This window comes from Trachypithecus francoisi, unplaced genomic scaffold (genome assembly GCF_009764315.1).
Source record: "Trachypithecus francoisi isolate TF-2019V2 unplaced genomic scaffold, Tfra_2.0 Lachesis_group2, whole genome shotgun sequence".
Taxonomy (NCBI): Eukaryota; Metazoa; Chordata; class Mammalia; order Primates; family Cercopithecidae; genus Trachypithecus; species Trachypithecus francoisi.
Window position 1 is genome coordinate 62,751,142 of NW_022681465.1, and position 10,457 is coordinate 62,761,598.

At 35.2% G+C, this 10,457-nt stretch overlaps 1 non-coding gene across 1 annotated transcript; it reads left to right on the top strand.

The window, feature by feature from the left end:
- Positions 1–1,589: 1,589 nt before the first annotated feature.
- LOC117066220 lies at positions 1,590–1,696 on the top strand. Its single transcript, XR_004430205.1, has one exon. It is a non-coding gene; the product is annotated as a U6 spliceosomal RNA (small nuclear RNA).
- Positions 1,697–10,457: the final 8,761 nt, after the last annotated feature.

The following is a 10,457-nucleotide window of genomic DNA, read 5'->3' on the forward strand; positions in this document are numbered from 1 at the left end:
TGCTAAATATGGTGATAATAACAATCATGATAAATATTAGTAAAGGAGAAAGTTGAATAATCAAAACCTGATTAATGCAGAAAGAGAAAAAAATGATAGGAAAGGAGAAAACAACAAAACAACACCTAAAAACAACAGCATCAACCACAGAGGAAGAAAACAGAACATAGGGAAAACAAGTGATAAAATAGCAGACCTAAACCAAAATACATAAATAATTGAATTAAATGTAAACAGATTCAGTACTACTTCAAGCAAAACACAGATTATGAGATTGAATTAAAAATAAATGCAACTACATACTGCTTGAAGAATACCTGTTAAATAACGCAATGCTGTAGGTTGGAAGCAAACATATACAAACAAACTGACATGTCTTTATTACAAAAAGGACCAAGTGGTCCTTCAGAAAAGTAAATGTGACAAACATTAAAGAGAACTATTTCATAATTATAAAACGGTCATTTCAACAAGAAGATACAATCAAATTTTGTATGCACTTAATAATATCTTTAAGTAAAGAAACGTGATAGAAATTTGTGGCTTTAAGTGCCTATATTACAAGTAAGTGAAGCTTGACCATCAATAATGTCAGCTTAAAAGTCAGAAATAAGATGAGAAGTTCAAGTTTAAAGAAAAACAGCAGGAAAAAAAATTTTAAATGAGAAAGCATTGAGATAGAAAACAAATAATCTGTAGAGAATATCAGTAAAGTAAAATTTTGCAGCTGTAGAATGATATTACAAAACCTCCCAAGACTGATCTAGAAACAAAAGAGAAAAAACAAATTATCAATATCTTGAACAAAATAGGAGATATCCATATAGGTTTTACAGTTAATGAAATAACATTGATGGATATTATGAATAATTTTTGCCAATAAATTTGAAATTTCAGATGAAATTTACAAATTAGTTGAAAGTTAAAATTTACCAAAATAGGTGCAAGAAAAAATAATCTAAAAATTATCTTATATGTAACATAAATTAACATTTTTTTTTTTTTTTTTTTTGAGACGGAGTCTCGCTGTGTTGCCCAGGCTGGAGTACAGTGGCCGGATCTCAGCTCACTGCAAGCTCCGCCTCCCGGGTTTATGACATTCTCCTGCCTCAGCCTCCCGAGTAGCTGGGACTACAGGCGCCCGCCACCTCGCCCGGCTAGTTTTTTGTATTTTTTAGTAGAGACGGGGTTTCTCCGTGTTAGCCAGGATGGTCTCGATCTCCTGACCTCGTGATCCGCCCGTCTCGGCCTCCCAAAGTGCTGGGATTACAGGCTTGAGCCACCGCGCCCGGCCAAATTAACATTTTATTAAACACTTTCCTCAAGGAAAATTCCAGCACTGTGTAAGTGTAACGACACAACTCTATTTCACAAGTCAGAAAAATGCCTTTATTTCATGTTAGTCTTAATTAAATTTAGTGAGCATAGAATTTTTAATTGGCTATTATGTTACATCAACAAATGGAAGATATTTAACTCTTCCTCCATTTCCATTGTTGCTGTTGAAAAATCGGCTTTCAGTGACTTGTTCCTATGATGTTACTCTGTTTTTTTCTTTTTCTTTCTATTAATGTTAAGATTATTCTTTTGTACTTGCTTTGATAGCACACACAGTAACATTTGCAATGTACAGGGAAGATTAACTGACCTGCTGCACAAAGATGACACACAAATTTATGAAGATGGTTCTTTTTATTTTCCTTAAATTTTAGGTAATTTCCCAATGATGTATATTTTCTATTTTTTTTTTCAAAGTCTTTGTCAATTTTCATAGTTTCCACGTTTCTGCCAAAATTTTACAGTTTGGCTTCTATCTCACTGTAAGTAAAAGCATGATTGTTTTATAGTATGTGTCTGATAAATGTAAAAATTTTCCTGTTGAATTCTTCTATTGTTTATCCTGTCTTTTGTTTCCTATTTATGTTGACTTGTAGTCTAAAGGTCCTCATTATTTTGGCTGGATGCGAGACATTATGGTTTAAATTTATTTTTAGAAAAGTGATGTTTGATGTATAGGATTTTTAAAATCTCTCGTAAGAGAATTATTTTATTCTGTCATTTACTTCGTGTCACTAACAATAGATCATCATTTTAATCTAAACACATGGCTTGAGATTTTGAAAGGAGATATATTTTACTTCTGGTACACCCTACATTTCAAAGCGTAGACATACGTGGTTTCAGTTGGTCTCTCACTGTACCTCTTACAAAGCATGAAATGCTACTAGAGCCAAAGTGGTCACATGCCAAGCTGGTATCTCTGTATTTTTGTCTTTCCTTCAATCATGGTCTGATACTTTCAGTTTTCAAATGCAATGTCTCCAAAACTGAGCCCTTCTTTTCTTCATAACTCTTTGTCCTCTTGTGCTTCACTATTTGGGGAGTGGTGCTAGTCTTTACCTGTCTTATAGAAGCCTATGACTAGAAATCTTTGTTTACTGCCCAAATTGTCACCGCTCTAAAAAAAAAAAAGGAAGAAAACTGTGTGGAATCTGTCTTTGATAATACAAATACTCATGTTTGCTTTCTTTAACTTTGCATAATTATTCTCATTGATTTTCTTATCCTTCAGCTGCTCTAAATGCAAATGTAATTGTGTTCTATCCCAGCTCAAAATCTTGAATAGGTTTTTATTGCATACAAGATGAATACACTATGTTGATCAATAAAAAAAAGTTTAACTTTATACCTTATGAGAAGATTCCTGAATCTTACTGCCAGTTTAAATCCAGACTCTACCTATTATTCTGTTTTCTTCTACTATATGCTTATCTTCTCTCTCCTTCAGCTTTCTAACCTATACAATGGTACTTACAGTAACTAACATATATTTATGCTCTACTTTCTGCATGTTACTACATGCTACAAAATTGAACACAGATATTACTTCCTGTATGACATATTTATTTATTCCCAAAGTAAAATTTTTTCTGCATGTTTTTCCACACTGCTATGCCTTAAAAAAGGTCATAATTATTTTTTTAATTTTAAAAATTATATTTATAGCAAAGTCAACTTGTATATTTATGTACGGATTCTAAGGCAAAGTTGAATAAAAGTTTAAGATAAAAACTCACACAGTATTCTAGCTTGACATAGCCCTCTTTGGGGTATTCAGTGATTGCACTGAATGTATGATTTAGCTCTGCTCTGACACTCAGAAGCACAGCTAGACATTCAATTTTCTATCTGAGCTCTTACAGCATGATTGTCTCTCTCTCTTTTAGAATACACTAGGCATAATACCAAGCTGTTGAATTTTACATGTTTTTCTATCCTTACCACTTTATACTAGAATGTCCTAATAAATGTCTATTGAAAAAGTGCATGAATGAGTGAATGAATGAAGCTCCAGAAGAGACAAAGCCAAAATGAAAAGCCAAGACATCTTTGCATTCACAAGCTAGAATTATGTCTCACATATTTGAAGAGACTTAAAAAAATTCTCATCCAGTCTTGCTTCCATTTTCACCTTTTGGAGTTAAAAAACTGAAGTCTGGACTCATTACATTAATTTCTTTAAAAATTACCAACTGAGGTTCTATTACTATATACACAAGGCACTATGTTAAGTGATTTTCAAATTAAATGTTGAGAAACATTTTCTGCCCTTGAGGAGGGATTGAGGAGCTGCAAATGAGAAGCTATTTTCTAATGTAATAAGACCTGACCTCTTTATATTTCTTTTACATTGTAAGTACAAACTGGCCATCATCTTCAGGCTCATCTCTTTCTTGCAATTATCAGACACAGCTAGGAGCAATTAGCTGACATTTTAAATATTTTACATGGGCATTCCCATAGTCAAACTCAAATGTTCATTTCATATAGTTCCCATGTTTCAACTTTTCTGGTTGTAGTTGTGCCGGTTGCTTTGCTACTGTATGCCAGAAGTTACCATTTTATCATCCTCCAATAACATTTCCCTTGCCATTTTACAGCCTTCACTACTGACAGACTTTGCTGCATTTTTCAACTCCTGTCCGCTAAAAGTTACGAAGTGAATGCCAAATATTTTAGATTTTTTGTTATGGCAGCATCCCACACTAGAACAATTTCTGATGCAGTGGTTGCTGCATAGCAAAACTTCTGAAATTCAGTGCCCAAAGAAAGAAAAACAGTACCTGTTTTGTTCATACAAATACATAGATGAACTGGAAAGTATTCTGTCTGGCACTATGTGAAGAATCCAGCAGTCTCAACTGGGATTATTCTAGATCAGCCAGCTTACCAACACAAAATTTAAGAGTCCAGACAAAATCAACAGGACCACTTACATGGCCCATAGTTAATTACCAGCTTCTAAGAGAACTGAGTAGAAATTTTCAAGAGCTGTGCATGTGATCTTTTGACTTATATGTAATTGTTAGGAATTATTTTAAGTTACTGATATTTAGGAGACTTTGTTTTACAGCAATGGCTAACTCATTATTGAAATTGAAACATTTTGAAAAAATTTTTATTCTTTAATAAAAGTTCCTAAAATTAGAGGCTAACGCATAATAAAACAACAGCATCAGCAACAATATTAAAAACAAAATAGGCCTGTAATAAATATTTATTTGGGAGGCTGGGTATGGTGGCTCACGCCTGTAGTCCCAGCACTTTGGGAAGCCAAGGCAGGTGGATCACTAGGTCAAGAGATCAAGACCATCCTGGCCAACATGGTGAAACCCTGTCTCTACTAAAAAAATAAAAAATTAGCTGAGAGTGGTGGTGTGTGTCTGTAGTCCCAGCTAGTCTGGAGGCTGAGACAGGAGAATCACTTGAACTCGGAATGCGGAGGTTGCAGTGAGCTGAGATCGCACCACTGCACTTCAGCCAGGCAACAGAGAGAGACTCTATCTCAAAAAAAAAACAACAACAAACAAACAAACAAACAAAAATTAATTGGTGAATGCATTGGTCAACATAGCAGTCTTGAGAGGGGTTTAGAGAAGAAAATAAAAGTAGTTTAATAATCATACCTTATAAAATAAAGATTTGCCCAAATGCTTACATGTTAAAAGGCATTTTGATAAAACACAAACCCAAATTAAGATAAAAATTTTTGATAAAGTACCAATAGATATATAATTTTTAACATAATGATATATTTAACAGGCTGAAATATTTCTACCAAGGGTTTTTCTAGGCATTTTAAATATTTAAGTGAAAGTAAAGACTTTACAAAGAAATAAAGTTTAGAAACTATTTTTTAATCATTTATAAACCATAACTAGATTATTTTAAAAATAAATCTATTCATAAAAGAAGAAACAATTTTAAAATAGCACATCTCCAAGCCAAAGAACCAACATAAGAGGTTTGCATATTTTGGATCCTAATTTGTCTCCAACATGTAGTATTTGGCCTACTACAAAGTAAGTGCTTAATCCTTTTTTAGTTGAATACATAAATCAATTATAAATAATGAAAAAAAAAAGCCATGAAATATTGGGTAATTTTTTGTCTCTTTTCTGGGAGATGGCTAAAAATTGGTGTTTAATTATACCTAATATTTTCAAGAATGTGGAGACAAAAAAAAATCTTTTCTTTTTTTTTGTTAAAGACAGAATCTCTCTCTGTCACCCAGGCTGGAGTGCAGTGGCATGATCTCAGCTCACTACAACCTCCACCTCCTGGGTTCATGCCATTCTCCCACCTCAGCCTCCAGAGTAGCTGGGACTACAGGTGCCTGCCACCACATCAAGCTAATTTTGTTTTTGTATTTTTAGTAGAGATGGGGTTTCACTGTGTTAGCCAGGATGGTCTTGATCTCCTGACCTCATGATCTGCCCACTTCAGCCTCCCAAAGTGTTGTGATTACAGACGTGAGCCTCCGCGCCTGGCCCCAGTAAATATTTTTTATGTACGGCAGACATTTAGTAAAACTCTTTAAATTTCTCAAGGCAGAGTGTACTTTTATGGAATGCATTAGTCACTAGCTACTTTCTAGGTGAAAGAAAAATTAAGCTTAGTTCAATTTAATAACATTTTTTGATGTTTTTGTAATTATAATTTGAAAGCTACAAATTCTATTTCATTATAATTATCTGCATATATTAACACAATATTTACATCATTAGAATTCAATTGAATTTAAACACATTTATTAACACATATGGTATAACCTTTTCAATAAAACTTCTAGTGCAATGTTTCCTAGAAAGGATTACAACTGTCCTTAGATTATTATTTATACATATGCTGAGTAGAAATAGCTGACTGAAACACAATGAGTGTTATGCATCTAATTTTGAACATGTCAACTTAAATTTCCTCATAATTTATGCTTTTATGTTATCCTAAAGCATGTTTTATTCATGGATTCACATAGCACTGTATTAGTTCACAATAATTAATACAATATTTATAACAATCTGGAAAACTTACAAAATGTAATGTGCTTGCAAATTCTGTTTCTGCATGAAAAATGTTAATAATGTTATCAGGAAAATAAATCATGGAAGCAAAAACACTGCATTTGTTATCTGATAAAAACTCAAGTTATTATCATACTTACAAATACAACCTTAGGACTGTCTCTTAACTGGTTGATGAGAGTCACTCCCAAACAATATCTCTATACTTATAATGTTTTCACCAACTAAGCAAGTTGGGCTTACACAATGTGGTTCACCTTGAAAATAAACAGTGCACAGCTGGCCACAGTTATCTATTACAGCAAAATTATCCCTTTCGCTAGCATTTATTAAGAGCCTAGTTACATAAGTCATTTTGTTCTTGGTATTATAAAACTACTTAAAAACAACAGAAGATGTCAAAAGTTCCCACTATCCTCTGTACAGCCATCAAAGGTAATTAATATTTTAGCTAGACTGAACTAAGTCATAAAGAAATAGGTAAAAGCATTTTTGTGTTTTGTCCCTTATGAAATAACATATGTGTACCAGAGGAGAAGACATAGAAAGTGCACAAAAGTACAAAGAATAAATTCACTAGAATACTGTCACCCAGCAACAGTCATAGTTAATATATCTCCAGGATATTTTTCTGTTTTAGTATTTGAGATAGTAGTATATACTACATCATAAATATATCCCACCTAATTAATATTATAATGAATTTCAATGTAAGAAAGATTTCTAAAAGTGAATGTTTATTGCAAAATTCACAAAGCTGTATAGCATGGAGGTTAAATTCACACTAAGGAGTCAGTTGGAGTGTGTCATTCCTTACTCTATCTCCGCCAGCTAAGTGTGTGAGCTTGGACAAACAGCTCAACCTTTCTTTATCTTTACTATAAAATGGAATAAAATAGTTCCCATTTAACAGGATTGTTACAAGGAGGAAACTCACTAACTCATGCAAAGTTTTTGAAGTATATATTGTTAAATCAAAATATTTTAGTTATTCTTTTCAGGCTGTTACTATATATTTTCAAATGGCTTTCCCAAAAGAGTGAACATTCCACTCAGAAGTGAACTTACCAGTATCAATTGAGTACACACACACACACACACACACACACACACACAGAGACTATTGGCTGTATACATAAGTGTGGGAATAATAAAATAATAAAATTTAAAAATACCTTAATCATAGCTTTCTTTATGTCATGAAAATAGAGCTGAGACAGAAAAAAAAAGCTGGAAAAGGCAATAAAACATGAGGTCAACAGAACATTACTTATAACCAAGCACTATCGAATCCTCACTCTTTAGATATCTCTGGATAAACCATAATTCGATCTACATAATTTTAAATGAAGGCCTTTGCATTCTTCCTCAGGCATGTCTACCCATTCAGTGTCAATCAGCCCAAATTCACATTATCCAAGTTGCTGGAGGATCCAGAGATTTCAGTCTGTAACTATTCTGAAATGGCATGAACATTTTATTCTATTAGGCATGAGTCTCACTCTCCATTATGCTCTGTGGATTTTATTTATAGAGAAAAGCCCGGCCTCCATTCTTGCTGTCAGAGGCAAGTTGGGCTTTAGTGCCTAATAGACAGAACAGTGTGTTGACATGCATATGTTCATGCAGGACTTGGCACAGAAAGGCTATCTGATCCACTGTCTCTATATCCTTCAATGCATTGTCAGGTTCACTTTTTAATTACCCATCACAGAGGTTTTGCCTTTCTTGGTTGGAGATTCAATTTCTCATACCACTCTCAGGAAGATTTCCCACAATGCCAAATGCATCTACACGAGTTCAAATTAAGTTTGAAAATGCCTTAATTAAGGAACAATTGAGGCCCATTGAGTACCAGTGGCCCTACTTGAGGGTGGATATTATTACTTATAAAGATTTCACTTAAACATGTTGTTAACTCATACAGACTGTGTGGCTTATGGATTCATAATTTTTCAGTTCGTGAAATGACTCCAACCTAGCTTAATTTTTCTGAGCTGAGATTAATTTAGTTTACTGATATTTTAATTTTTACGAACATTATGGCCACATCTTTTACATGCAAAAATAGACTTCCTACCATGGACTCTAATTGAATTCTGTTAGTGCATATTTGGTAAAGTTTGTAGACTTATGAAGCAGAGGGTAATAATTTTTACGACTTTTTTTTTTTTTGAGACAGAGTTTTGCTCTTGTCACCCAGGCTGGAGTGCAATGGTGGAATCTCAGCTCATACAATCTGCGCATTCTGGGTTCAAGTGAATTCTCCTGCCTTAGCCTCCTGAGTAGCTGGGATTACGGGCATGCACCACCCCACCCAACTAATTTTGTATTTTTAGTAGAGATGGGGTTTCTCCATGTTGGCCAGGCTGGTCTCCAACTCCCAACCTCAGGCGATCTACCTGCCTCAGTCTCCCATAGTGCTGGGGTTACAGGCGTGAGCCACTGTGCCCGGTCGATGACCCATTTTTGAATGGTTTCTCATTAGCATGAAGGCTTCTTCAGTAAAAATAAAAGTAAAACAACCAAGCAACAATAACTACAACAAACAATAACAAACTGCAGCAAAAACAAGTAGCAATATCTGGTATTATCCATCTCCCAAATTCTGGTTTTGATATTTTAAAAAAATCTAAATAAGCAGGCCTCATGAGAATGAGAAATATGCCAAAATGTGCTAGTAGATCATGAAGCGTAGATATGAGTAGTGCCATCCTCTTGTTTCCAGTCTCTTTGCATTTTGGTGATGAAAGTAATTGAACAATATATTGACTTAAGAGTGTAAGAAATTTCCTGCAGGACAGTAGTTTTGTTATGTTAGGAGTTGGTCAGACATGAGCCGGGCAGGAGGGCCCCCCACCCCGCCCCCTGCCCCCACCCCCACCCTCCAGGTATGTCAGATGACCAGCAGGTGATGGTTCAGCAGCTGTTGTATTGCCTCTCTAAAATGATAGTCGGTCACAGCTGTCACCAGGGAGAGACCATTTCTTGATGGTCTGGCAGTTGTCACCCTAAAATAGTAATTGATGGCAGCCAGTGCCAGGAAGAAGCAGTTTCCCAAAAGATAAAAACACTTGAAATTGGTAATCAGCAGCTCCCAACAAGTTCTCAGGTCAAGTGAGCTTGAGCATGTGCATTAAGAGACAAAATGGCAGCACATGAACTTCCAGGGGCATTGCACCAGATAAGGGAAGAAAGCCTCCAGTGAACATGGGTATAACTTCTTCAACCCACTGTGCATGCTCACCTCCCAAGTTCAAGGAGAGCATCGCACATGCCAGCAGCTCACCCTAAGGGAAGAATTAAGGGAAAAGGGCTTGAGATGCCGGAAGTAGGCCAGCATATAAAGTCCTAGGTTCAAGGATAAATGGGGCACTTGACCTCCAAGGTGCACATTTGGGTCGCTTCTAAGTAGGTACTTTCTTTTCTTTCATTCCTGGCCTAAAGCTTTTTAATAAACGTCCATGCCTGCTTTGAAACTTGCTTTGGACTCTTTTTCTGCCTTATGCCCATCAGTCAATTTTTTTCTTCTGAGGAAGCAAGAATTGAGGTTGCTGCAGATCCATACAGATTCGCTGCCAATAACTCAGTCGCCACTCAACACTTTTCACCTTGAAAGATACTTCTTCCTTTAGATGCCACTACCTCCAACTTCAGAAGACCACTTATCACTCTGTACATTCAGCTGCTTCTGGTTTGTGACATAAAACAGTAAAACCATTTAACCCATGAGAATCAGCATATTGCTTTACGTTTTTCATTTTGAGTTCTACTCTTTGTTTATGTGTGGAATGCCTCGGATGGTGGGACTGCAAGAAGCAACACATGAAACTAAGAAAATTAAATGTACAATATGTGTATTACCAGTGATACAGATTAGTTTTTCATCTCCTCATTTCCTACTTCTATAATGGAATTTACCCAATGTCATCGACCCACTGCTTTAAAGAAAGTGACTAACCCCTTTAGGTTATGATATCTTACATTGAGTTCCATAATAGGCACCTAGAACAGGAAATTCACAGGCCAAACTTCATGGAGGAAAGTACAAAACATTGAGCCCATATACAGTCCTTCAGCAAACCTGTCCAC